Source organism: Symphalangus syndactylus, chromosome 13 (genome assembly GCF_028878055.3).
Source record: "Symphalangus syndactylus isolate Jambi chromosome 13, NHGRI_mSymSyn1-v2.1_pri, whole genome shotgun sequence".
Classification (NCBI taxonomy): Eukaryota; Metazoa; Chordata; class Mammalia; order Primates; family Hylobatidae; genus Symphalangus; species Symphalangus syndactylus.
Window position 1 is genome coordinate 30,958,107 of NC_072435.2, and position 10,331 is coordinate 30,968,437.

The following is a 10,331-nucleotide window of genomic DNA, read 5'->3' on the forward strand; positions in this document are numbered from 1 at the left end:
CACTGCACTCCAGCCTGGGCAACAGAGCAAGACTCTGTCTCAAAAAAAAAAAAAAAAAAAAAAAAAAAACATCGTGACCAGCCTGGCCAACATGGTGAAACCCCATCTCTACTAAAAATACAAAAATTAGCCAGGCGTGGTAGTGGGTGCCTGTAATCTCAGCTACTCAGAAGGCTGAAGCAGGAGAATTGCTGGAACCCGGGAGGCAGAGGTTGCAGTGAGCGGAGATTGCACCATTGCACTCCAGCCCAGGCTGACAACACCAAGACTCAATCTCAAAAAAAAAAAAAAAGAAAAGAAAAGAAAAGAAAAGAAAAAAATCTTCCTTCTAGGGTTATGAAGTTGGCAATAGAAAATGGCACTACTCCGCCCCCCAACTACACAAGCCACAACTGTCTGTCTATTATTGTTACATTGTAATACATAATGAAATAATTATACAATTTAACATAATGTAGAATCAGTGGAATCCCTGAGCTTGTTTTCCTGTAACTAGATGGTCCCATCTGGGGGTGATGGGAGACAGTGACAGACCATCAGGCATTAGATTCTCATGAGGAGCGTGCAACCCAGATCCCTCACATGCGCTGTTCACAACAGGGTTCACGCTCTTATGAGAATCTAATTCCACCCCTGATCTGACAGATCAGGCAGTAATATGAGCGAAGGGGCGCGGCTATAAATACAGATGAAGCTTCACTTACTCACCTGCCACTCACCTTCTGCTATGCTGCATGGTTCCTAGCAGGTCATGGACTGGTACAGGTCTGCAGCCCAGGGTGGGGAGACCCCTGCTCTAAGACACTTCCTAGAGCCTGGGGCAAGGAAGGAGCCTAGATTGCCTTCCCGTGGTTGCTGTAACCAATTAGCACAAAATGTGGGCTTAACACCAGGACCGGGCGCAGTGGCTCATGCCTGCAACCCCAGCACTTTGGGAGGCTGAGGCGGGCAGATCATTGAGGTCAGGAGTTCGAGACCAGCCTGGCCAACATGGCAAAACCCCGTCTCTACTAAAAATACAGAAATTACCTGGGTGTGGTGGTGCATGCCTGTAGTCCCAGCTGCTCAGGAGGCTGAGGCACAAGAATTGCTTGAACCCGGGAGGTGGAGGTTGCAGTGAGCCAAGATGGCACCACTGCACTCCAGCCTGGGCGACAGAGCAAGACTCCATCTCAAGGAAAAAAAAAAAGCCAGACAATTATTTTGGAATGGTTCTGCAGGCCAGAAGTCCAAAATCAAGATGTCAGCACTCCCTCCAGATGTTCCAGGGGAGAATCTGTTCCTTGCCTCTCCCAGCTTCAGGTGGCTCCTCAAATTCCTTGGCTTGTGGCTGCACCATGCCCGTCCCTGCCTCTGTGGTCCCATCACCTCCTCCTGTACCATATGTCTCAAATTTCTATCTTCCTCATATAGGGACTCTTGTGATTCCATTGAACCCACCCAGACCCAATCCAGGATAATCACTCCCCCATCTAAAGATCTTTAACTTAATCCTATCGGCAAAGTCCCTTTTGCCATGGAAGGTCACCTGTTCACAGGTTCAGGGGATTAAGATGTGGACATCATCGGGGGTCCTGATTCCGTCTGCTACAGGGTCTGAGAAGCTAGAGAGTGTGTCCAGTGGTGGAGAGAAGCCTTGAATGCCAAGCTAAGGAGCCTGGACACGTTCGTTCCTTCAAAATAAATGCATGACCTGTCAACCTCTCACCACCTCGGCTCTGTTACCCTGATCCAAATCACTATCACCTTCTGCTCGGACCATTACAGTAGCCTCCTCTCTGGGATCTTCATTGCCTGCCCTCTGTAGTCTCATCTCCACCAGCAACCAGAGGGAGCCTATTAAAACCTAAGTCAGATCAAAGCACTCCTCTGCTCAGAATAGGGTTGCCTGATTTAGCACACACACCCACACAAACAAAAACACATTACAGACTGCCCAGTTAACTTTAAATTTCAGGGTTGGGCCTGGTGGTTCATACCTGTAATCCCAGGGCATTGGGACACTGAGGAAAGATCACTTGAGGCCAGGAGTTTGAGACCAGCCTGGGCAACACAGTGAGATCCTATCTCAACAAAATAAATTAAAAATTAGCTGGGCATGGTGGCACATGCCTGTGGTCCCAGCTACCTGGGAGGCTGAGGCAGGAGGATCACTTCAGCCCAGGAGATCAAGACTGCAGTGAGTTATGATCACAAAAAAAATTTTTTTTTTCACATTTTACCTGAGAATCTTGTATTTTATCTGGTAACCACAGCTCAGAGCCCTCCCTTGGAGCCTACGGCACAATGAGTGCGACTGTTATGATGATTACAGAAACACACTCAATTTTTTTTTTTTCCCATGTCCTTCTGCAACTCCACAAAACACCACCCACAACTTTCTCCCACAGTATTTTTCTACAGCAAACTTCAATTTTTAAAAATCTGGTTTTCGGCCAGGTGCGGTCCTCATGCCTGTAATCCCAGCACTTTGGGAGGCCGAGGCAGGCAGATCACGAGTTCAAGAGATTGAGACCATCCTGGCTAACACAGTGAAACCCCGTCACTACGGGGCGTGGTGGCACGGCCTGTAATCCCAGCTACTCAGGAGGCTGAGGCAGGAGAATTGCTTGAACCCGGGAGACAGAGGTTGCAGTGAGGTGAGATCGCGCCACTGCACTCCAGCCTGGGGACAGAGCAACATTCTGTCTCAAAAAAAAAAAAAAAAAAAAAAAAAATTGGTTTTCTTTTAATTGCAAAGGAAATGCATGCTCATTGTAAATATTTAAACAATCCAGAAATACACTCCTCCCCACTCCAAAAAAAAGAAAAAAGAAAAGATAAACACCAATGAAAAGTCCCATTCCTGTTACGCTTCTGATTCAGCTGCGAATTCACCTAGACTTTTACAAAGGTGGAGTTTGTGTTTGGCCATGGACATGCGGGTACACGATGTTCAGCAAGTTTTAGTTCCGCTAATTGAAGCCATGTGCGCGGTCTGCGTTACTCACCCAGATTTCCAAGGTCGATTTGTGGCGATTTGGAGCATTGTAGTAATGCCGTGTTGTTCTGGCCCTGACCTCCAGGGGGCGCGGGAGCGGGGAGGCTCAGGAAGCCAGGTCACAGGAACTTGACTTTTAGGATTTGGGATCCAAGTTGCCTCCTCAGCCGTAAATCATGGGTTCTTAACATTTTTAGGCCCTGGGCCCTTGATAAAGGTGTCCTTGATAAAACACCCCCTCAGAGGAAAAAAATTTTTTTTTAACTTTTTATTTCGATGGAATGTCAAAGGAAAAATGTTGCAAGAATAGTAAAAGCGGCCGGGCGCGTTGGCTCCCGCCTGTAATCCCAGCACTTTGGGAGGCCGAGGAGGGAAGATCACTTGAGGTAAAGAGTTCGAAACCAGCCTGACCAACATTGTGAAACCCTGTCTTTAATAAAAATACAAAAAAGTAGCTGGGAATGGTGGCCGGCGCCTGTAGTCTCAGCTACTCAGGAGGCTGAGGCAGGAGAATCGCTTGAACCCAGGAGGAAGAGGTTGCAGTGAATCGAGATCATGTCACTGCACTCCAGCCTGGGTGACAAAGTGAGACTGTCTCAAAAAAAAAAAAAAAAAGAAAGAAAGAAAAAGAAAGAAATTGGGGCCAGAAGCAATGGCTCATGCCTGTAATCCCAGGATTTTGGGAGGCCATAGTGGGAAGATCACTGGAGTCCAGGAGTTCCAGACCAGCCTAGGTAATATAGTGAAACCCCCATCTCTACAAAACACAAAAAATTATCCAGGTGTGGTGGAGCATACCTATAGTCCTAGCTACTTAGGAGGCAGAGGCAGGAGGATCACCTGAGCCCAGGAGGTCAAAGCTGCAGTGACCTATGATTGTGCCACTGCACTGCAACCTGGACAAAAGAGCAAGACCCTGTCTCAAAAAAAAAAGACAGAGGCCAGGCACGGTGGCTGACGCCTGTAATACCAGCACTTTGGGAGGCTAAGGCAGGTGGATCACCTGAAGGTCAGGAGTTCAAGACCAGCCTGGCCAACATGGTGAAACCCCATCTCTACTAAGAATACAAAAAATTAGCCAGGCGTGGTGGTGGGCACCTGTACTCCCAGCTACTTGGGAGGCTGAGGCAGGAGAATCACTTGAACTCGGGAGGTGGAGGTTGCAGTGAGCCGAGATCGCGCCATTGCACTCCAGCCTTGAGTGACAAGGGTGAAACTTTGTCACACACACACAGAAAAAAAGACAGAAAGAAATTGGCTCATGCAATTGTAGGGGCTGGTAAACCCTAGAAAAATAATACAGGCGTATATATCTATGTCTATTTACGTTTTTCCTGGAATTATTTGAGAGTACTTGGGAAACATCATGCTCCTTTACCATAAATTTGTCACTGTGTATCTCTTATATTGCGGTTATGACATATTCTCTGACATAACCACAACATATTTATCAAAATAAGGAAATATGCCACTGATAACCACACTATACTCAGCCCTCACTGAAATTTCACCAGTTGTTCCAATAACATCTTTTTTTTTTTTTTCTTTTTGAGACAGAGTCTCAATTTGTCGCCTAGGCTGGAGTCCAGTGGCACAATTTCGGCTCACTGCAACCTTCGCCACTCAAGTTCAAGAGATTCTCCTGCCTCAGTCTCCCAAGTAGCTGGGATTATAGGTGCCAACCACCACGCCTGGCTAATCTTTTTTTTTTTTTTTTTTTTTTGAGACAGAGTCTTGTTCTGTTGCCCAGGCTGGAGTACAGTGGTGTGATCTCGGCTCACTGCAAGCCCCACCTCCCGGCTTCACGCCATTCTCCTGCCTCAGCCTCCTGAGTAACTGGGACTACAGGCGCCCGCCACCATGCCTGGCTAATTTTTTGTATTTTTTTTTTAGTAGAGACGGGGTTTCACCACGTTAGCCAGGATGGTCTCCATCTCCTGACCTCGTGATCCACCCGCCTCGGCCTCCCAAAGTGCTGGGATTACAGGCGTGAGCCACCGAATTTTTGTATTTTTAGTAGAGATGGGGTTTCGCCATGTCGGCCAGGCCGGTCTTGAACTCCTGACCTCAGGTGATCCTCCTGCCTCGACCTCCCAAAGTGCTAGGATTACAGGTGTGAGCCACCATGCTGGGCCCCAGAAATGTACTTTATCACTTTGTTTTTCTTTATCACTTTGTTTTGGTTTTTGTTTTGGTTTTATTATTTTTTGTAGAGTCGGGGGTCTCACTATGTTGCCCAGGCTTATCTCGAACTCCTGGGCTCAAGTAATCCTCTCACCTCAGCCTCCCAAAGTGTTGGGATTGCAGGCAAGAGCCACTGCACCTGGCGTCAGAATAATGTTTTTGTAAATACATTTTAAAACACTTTGTTCTGTTTTAACAGCATAAGAAATCCTTTAGCTGGGTGCAGTGGATCATGCCTGTAATCCCCACACTTTGAGAGGCCAAGGAGGGAGGACTGCTTGAGGCTAGGAGTTCAAGACCAGCCTGGGCAACATGAAGAAACCCCAACTCTACAAAAAATACAAAAATTAGCCAAGTGTAGTGGTGCACATTTGTGGTCCTGGCTACTCTGGAGACTGAGGTGGGAGGATCACCTGAGCCTGGGAGATTGAGGCTGCAGTGAGCTATGATTGCACCACTGTCTACGATCACCCAGCGTGGGTGACAGAGCGAGACCCTGTCTCAAAAAAGAAAAGAGGAAGAAGAAGGCCAGACGCGGTGGCTCACGCCTGTAATCCCAGCACTTTGGGAGGCCGAGGCAGGTGGATCACCTGAGGTCAGGAGTTTCAGACCAGCCTGGCCAACATGGTGAAACCCTGTCTCTACTAAAAATACAAAAATTAGCTGGGCGTGGTGGTGGGCGCCTGTAATCCCAGCTGCTTGGGAGGCTGAGGCAGGAAAATCACGTGAGCCCGGGAGGCGGAGGTTGCAGTGAGCCGAGACCAGGCCATTGCACTCCAGCTTGAGTGACAGAGCGAGACACCGTCTCAAAAGAAAAAAAAAAAAAGAAGGAAAAGAAGAAGTCCATTGTTAGTTTGAAATTTGCTTACTCAATCACCTCCCTAATGGTGAAATTTTAGGTGGTTTCCAATATTTTGGGTTATAATATAATGAGCGCCTTTGTATATATATTCTCACATGAATGTACAAATATTTATTGTAGATGACTCTCTAGAAATGAAATTGCAGGACAGAGTGTGTACACACCATTTTTTATGTTGGTAACTTTTTTTTTTTTTTGAGATGGAGTGTCGCTCTTGTTGCCCAGGCTGGAGTGCAGTGGTGCAATCTCGGCTCACTGCAACCTCCGCCTCCCGGGTTCAAGCTATTCTCCTGCCTCAGCCTCCCGAGTAGCTAGGATTACAGGCATGTGCCACCACGCCAGGTTAATTTTGTATTTTTAGTAGAGACGAGGTTTCTCCATGTTGGTCAGGCTGGTCGTGAACTCCCAACCCCAGGTGATCTTCCCACCTCGGCCTCCCAAAGTGCTGGGATTACAGGTGTGAGCCACCGCGCCAGCCTGTGTTGCTAACTTTTGTGCCGGTGTCTCTTCATCCTCTTCTTCAAGATCCAGACCAGCAATGCCCATTACGGCCGCCACCAGCCACATCTGGCCACTGAGTGCTTGAAATACAGTGAGTCCATATTAACAGGGGCTGTGAAAATGACACACATACTGGATTTCAAAGACTTAGTACCAAAAAAAATAGATTGTAAAAGATATCAATAAGGCCAGGAATGGCTGCTCACGTCTATAACCCCAGCACTTTGGGAGGCCAAAGTGGGCAGATCACCTGAGGTCAGGAGTTCCAGACCAGCCTGGCCAACATGGTGAAACCCATCTCTACTAAAAATACAAAAATTAGTCGGGCATGGTGGCGGGCATCTGTAATCCCAGCTACTTGGGAGCTGAGCCACGAGAATCACTTGAACCCAGGAGGCGACGTTTGCAGTGAGCCGAGATTGTGCCATTTCACTCCAACCTGGGTGACAGAGCAAGATTCCAACTCAAAAAAAAAAAAAAAAAAAAAAATCAAGAACACACAAAACTAGACTTCGATGTTATAAGCCAGGAAAGAAGTTATTTCTGAAGGGTAAAAACTGGAAGGGGGTGTCTGGATGCTGGAAAAAGTCTTTTTCTTGATCTGAGTGTTGGTTACACAGGGATATTCAGCTGTAAAAATTCTTTAAGCTTATTATTGGTGAACTCTTCTGTCTGTATTTTTATATATCAATAGAAGTCCTTTTTTTAAGCTGGGCACGGTGGCTCACACCTGTAATTCCAGCACTTTGGGAGGCCTAGGCAGACAGATCACCTGAGGCCAGGAGTTCGAGACCAGCCTGGCCAACATGGTGAAACCCCATCTCTACTAAAAATACAAAAACTAGCCAGGTGTGGTGCTACTCAGGAGGCTGAGGCAGGAGAATCGCTTGAACCCGGGAGGCAGAGGTTGCAGTGAGTCAAGATCATGCCAGTACACTCCAGCCTGGGCAATGGAGTGAGACGCCATCAAAAAAAGAAAAAGAAAGGAAGGAAGGGAGGGAGGGAGGGAGGGAGGGAAAAGAAAAGAAAAAAGAAAAGGAAAAGAAAAGAGGCTGGGCGCGGTGGCTCACACCTGTAATCCCAGCACTTTGGGAGGCCGAGGCGGGAGGATCACCTGAGGTTGGGAGTTCACGACCAGCCTGACCAACATGGAGAAACCCTGTCTTCACTAAAAATACAAAACTAGCTGGGCCTGGTGGCACGTGCCTGTAATCCCAGATACTCGGGAGGCTGAGGCAGGAGAATCGCTTGAAACCAGGAGGCAGAGGTTGTGGTGAGCTGAGATCGCGCCATTGCACTCCAGCCTGGGCAACAAGAGTGAAATGGTCTCAAAAAAGAAAAAGAAAAAAAGAAAACAAACAAAAAGAAAAAACAAGATGAAAAGGATGGAAGGAAGGAAGGAAGGAAGGAAGGAAGGAGGGAGGGAGGGAGGGAGGGAGGGAAGGAAGGAAGGAAAAAGAAATAGAGAAAGAGAAAGAGAGAGAAAGGGAGGGAGGGAAGGAAAGAACAAAGGGAGGGAGGGAAGGAAGGAACAAAGGGAGGGAAGGACTGAAAGAAAAAGAAAGAGAGGAAAGGGAAGGGAAGGAAAGGAAGGGGAGGGGAGAGGAGGGGAGGGGAGGGGAGAGGAGGGGAGGGGAGGGGAGGGGAGGGGAGGGGAAGGGAGGGAAAGGAAGGGGAAGGGAAAGGAAAGAGAGAGAAAGAAAGAAAGAGAATCATGACCAGGGAGCACACGGAGCACGCGTTATTTTGCATTCACAAACCCATCGCACCGTGCAATGCCAGCCCCCATCAGGAGGGATGGACTGAGCAGGCGGCTGCAGCTACCACATCCCAAGGAGAAGCAGCTGTGCCCAGCCACCAGCTTGCCAGTGGCCACAGGAAGCCCAGAACCAGCCAAACTAGGCTGGTTGACCACCACTCACCACCCTCCCCTCCCCTGGCACGAGGGTTCCTCAGCTGTGGCCACAGTGGCTTCTGAGGCAGGATGTGGTGGCCCCATGAGCGGCAATGCTTGTGCCCATGCCGTTAGCCGACCCTGGCCTGACCAATTTACCAGAAACTCTAGCACCAGGGGAAGTCTGAGTAAGGCCCAGAGGCCGCAATAAGCACCAGGGGAGGGATACAGGCCAGAGGAAGCTGGAGGATGCACCAAGCTGAGGGCGTCTCAAAGGCAGGCAGAAAACATCAGCACCAGCAATAATAATAAAAATAGGGCCGTGTGGCTGGGCCCGGTGGCTCACGCCTGCAATCCCAGCACTTTGGGAGGCCGAGGCGGGCAGATCACGAGTCAGAAGTTCGAGACCAGCCTGGCCAACATGATGAAACCCCATCTCTATTAAAAATACACAAATGGGCCGGGCGTGGTGGCTCATGGTTGTAATCCCAGCACTTTGGGAGGCCGAGGCAGGCAGATCATGAGGTCAGGAGTTCGAGACCAGCGCAGCCAACATAGTGAAACCCCGTCTCTACTAAAAATACAAAAATTAGCCGGGTGTGGTCACACACACCTGTAGTCCCAGCTACTCAGGAGGCTGAGGTAGGAGAACCACTTGAACCCAGGAGGCAGAGGTTGCAGTGAGCTGAGACCGTGCCATTGCACTCCAGCCTGGGTGACAGAGCAAGACTCCATCTCAAAATAAATAAATAAATAAATAAAATACACAATTTAGCCAGGCATGGTGTCACGCGCCTGTAATCCCAGCACTTTGGGAGGCCGAGGCAGGCAGATCACAAAGTCAGGAGTTCGAGACCAGCCTGGCCAACACAGTAAAACTCCATCTGTACTGAAAATACAAAAATTATCCAAGGGTGGCAGCATGTGCCTATAATCATAGCTACTCAGGAGGATAAGGCAGGAGAATTGCTTGAACCTGGGAGGCAGAGGTTGCAGTGAGCCAAGATCATGCCACTGCACTCCAGCCTGGACGACAGAGCAAGACTCCGTCTCAAAATAAATAAATAAAATACACAAATTAGCCAGGCATGGTGTCGCGCGCCTGTAATCCCAGCTACTGGGGAGGCTGAGGCAGGCGAATCACTTGAGCCCAGGAGGCAGAGGTTGCAATGAGCCGAGATGTCGCCATTGCACTCCAGCCTGGACGAACAGAGCGAAACTCCATCTCAACAATAATAATAATAATTTAAAAATAATAGTAATAATCATAGTGCTTGCTCAGGACCAGGGGCTCTTCTAAGCCTTCATAACCAACAAAGTAGGTGGAGACGAGACGTGCAAGCTCACAGAATGCAGAATGGAGGCCAGGCGTGGTGGTTCATACCTGTAATCTCAGCACTTTGGGAGGCTGAGGTGGGAGGATCACTGAGCCCAGGAGTTCAAGACCAGCCGGGCCAACATAGCATGACCCAATCTCTAAAAAAAAAAAATTGTTTTTGGCCAGGCACGGTGGCTCACGCCTGTAATCCCAGCACTTTGGGAGGCCAAGGTGGGCGGATCACGAGGTCAGAAGATCGAGACCATCCTGACTAATGTGGTGAAACCCCATCTCTACTGAAAATACAAAAAATTAGCCGGGCGTGGTGGTGGGCGCCTGTGGTCTCAGCTACTTGGGAGGCTGAGGCAGGAGAATGGCATGAACCCGGTAGGCGGAGCTTGCAGTGAGCCGAGATTGCGCCACTGCATTCCAGCCTGGACAAAGGAGCAAGACTCTATCTCAAAAAAAAGAAAAATTGTTTTTAATTAGCCAGGCACGGTAGCACACACCTGTAGTCCCAGCTACTCAGGAGGCCAAGGTGGAAGAATCACTTGAGCCCAGGAGTTATCCGACCGGCTGCGGTGAGCTGTGA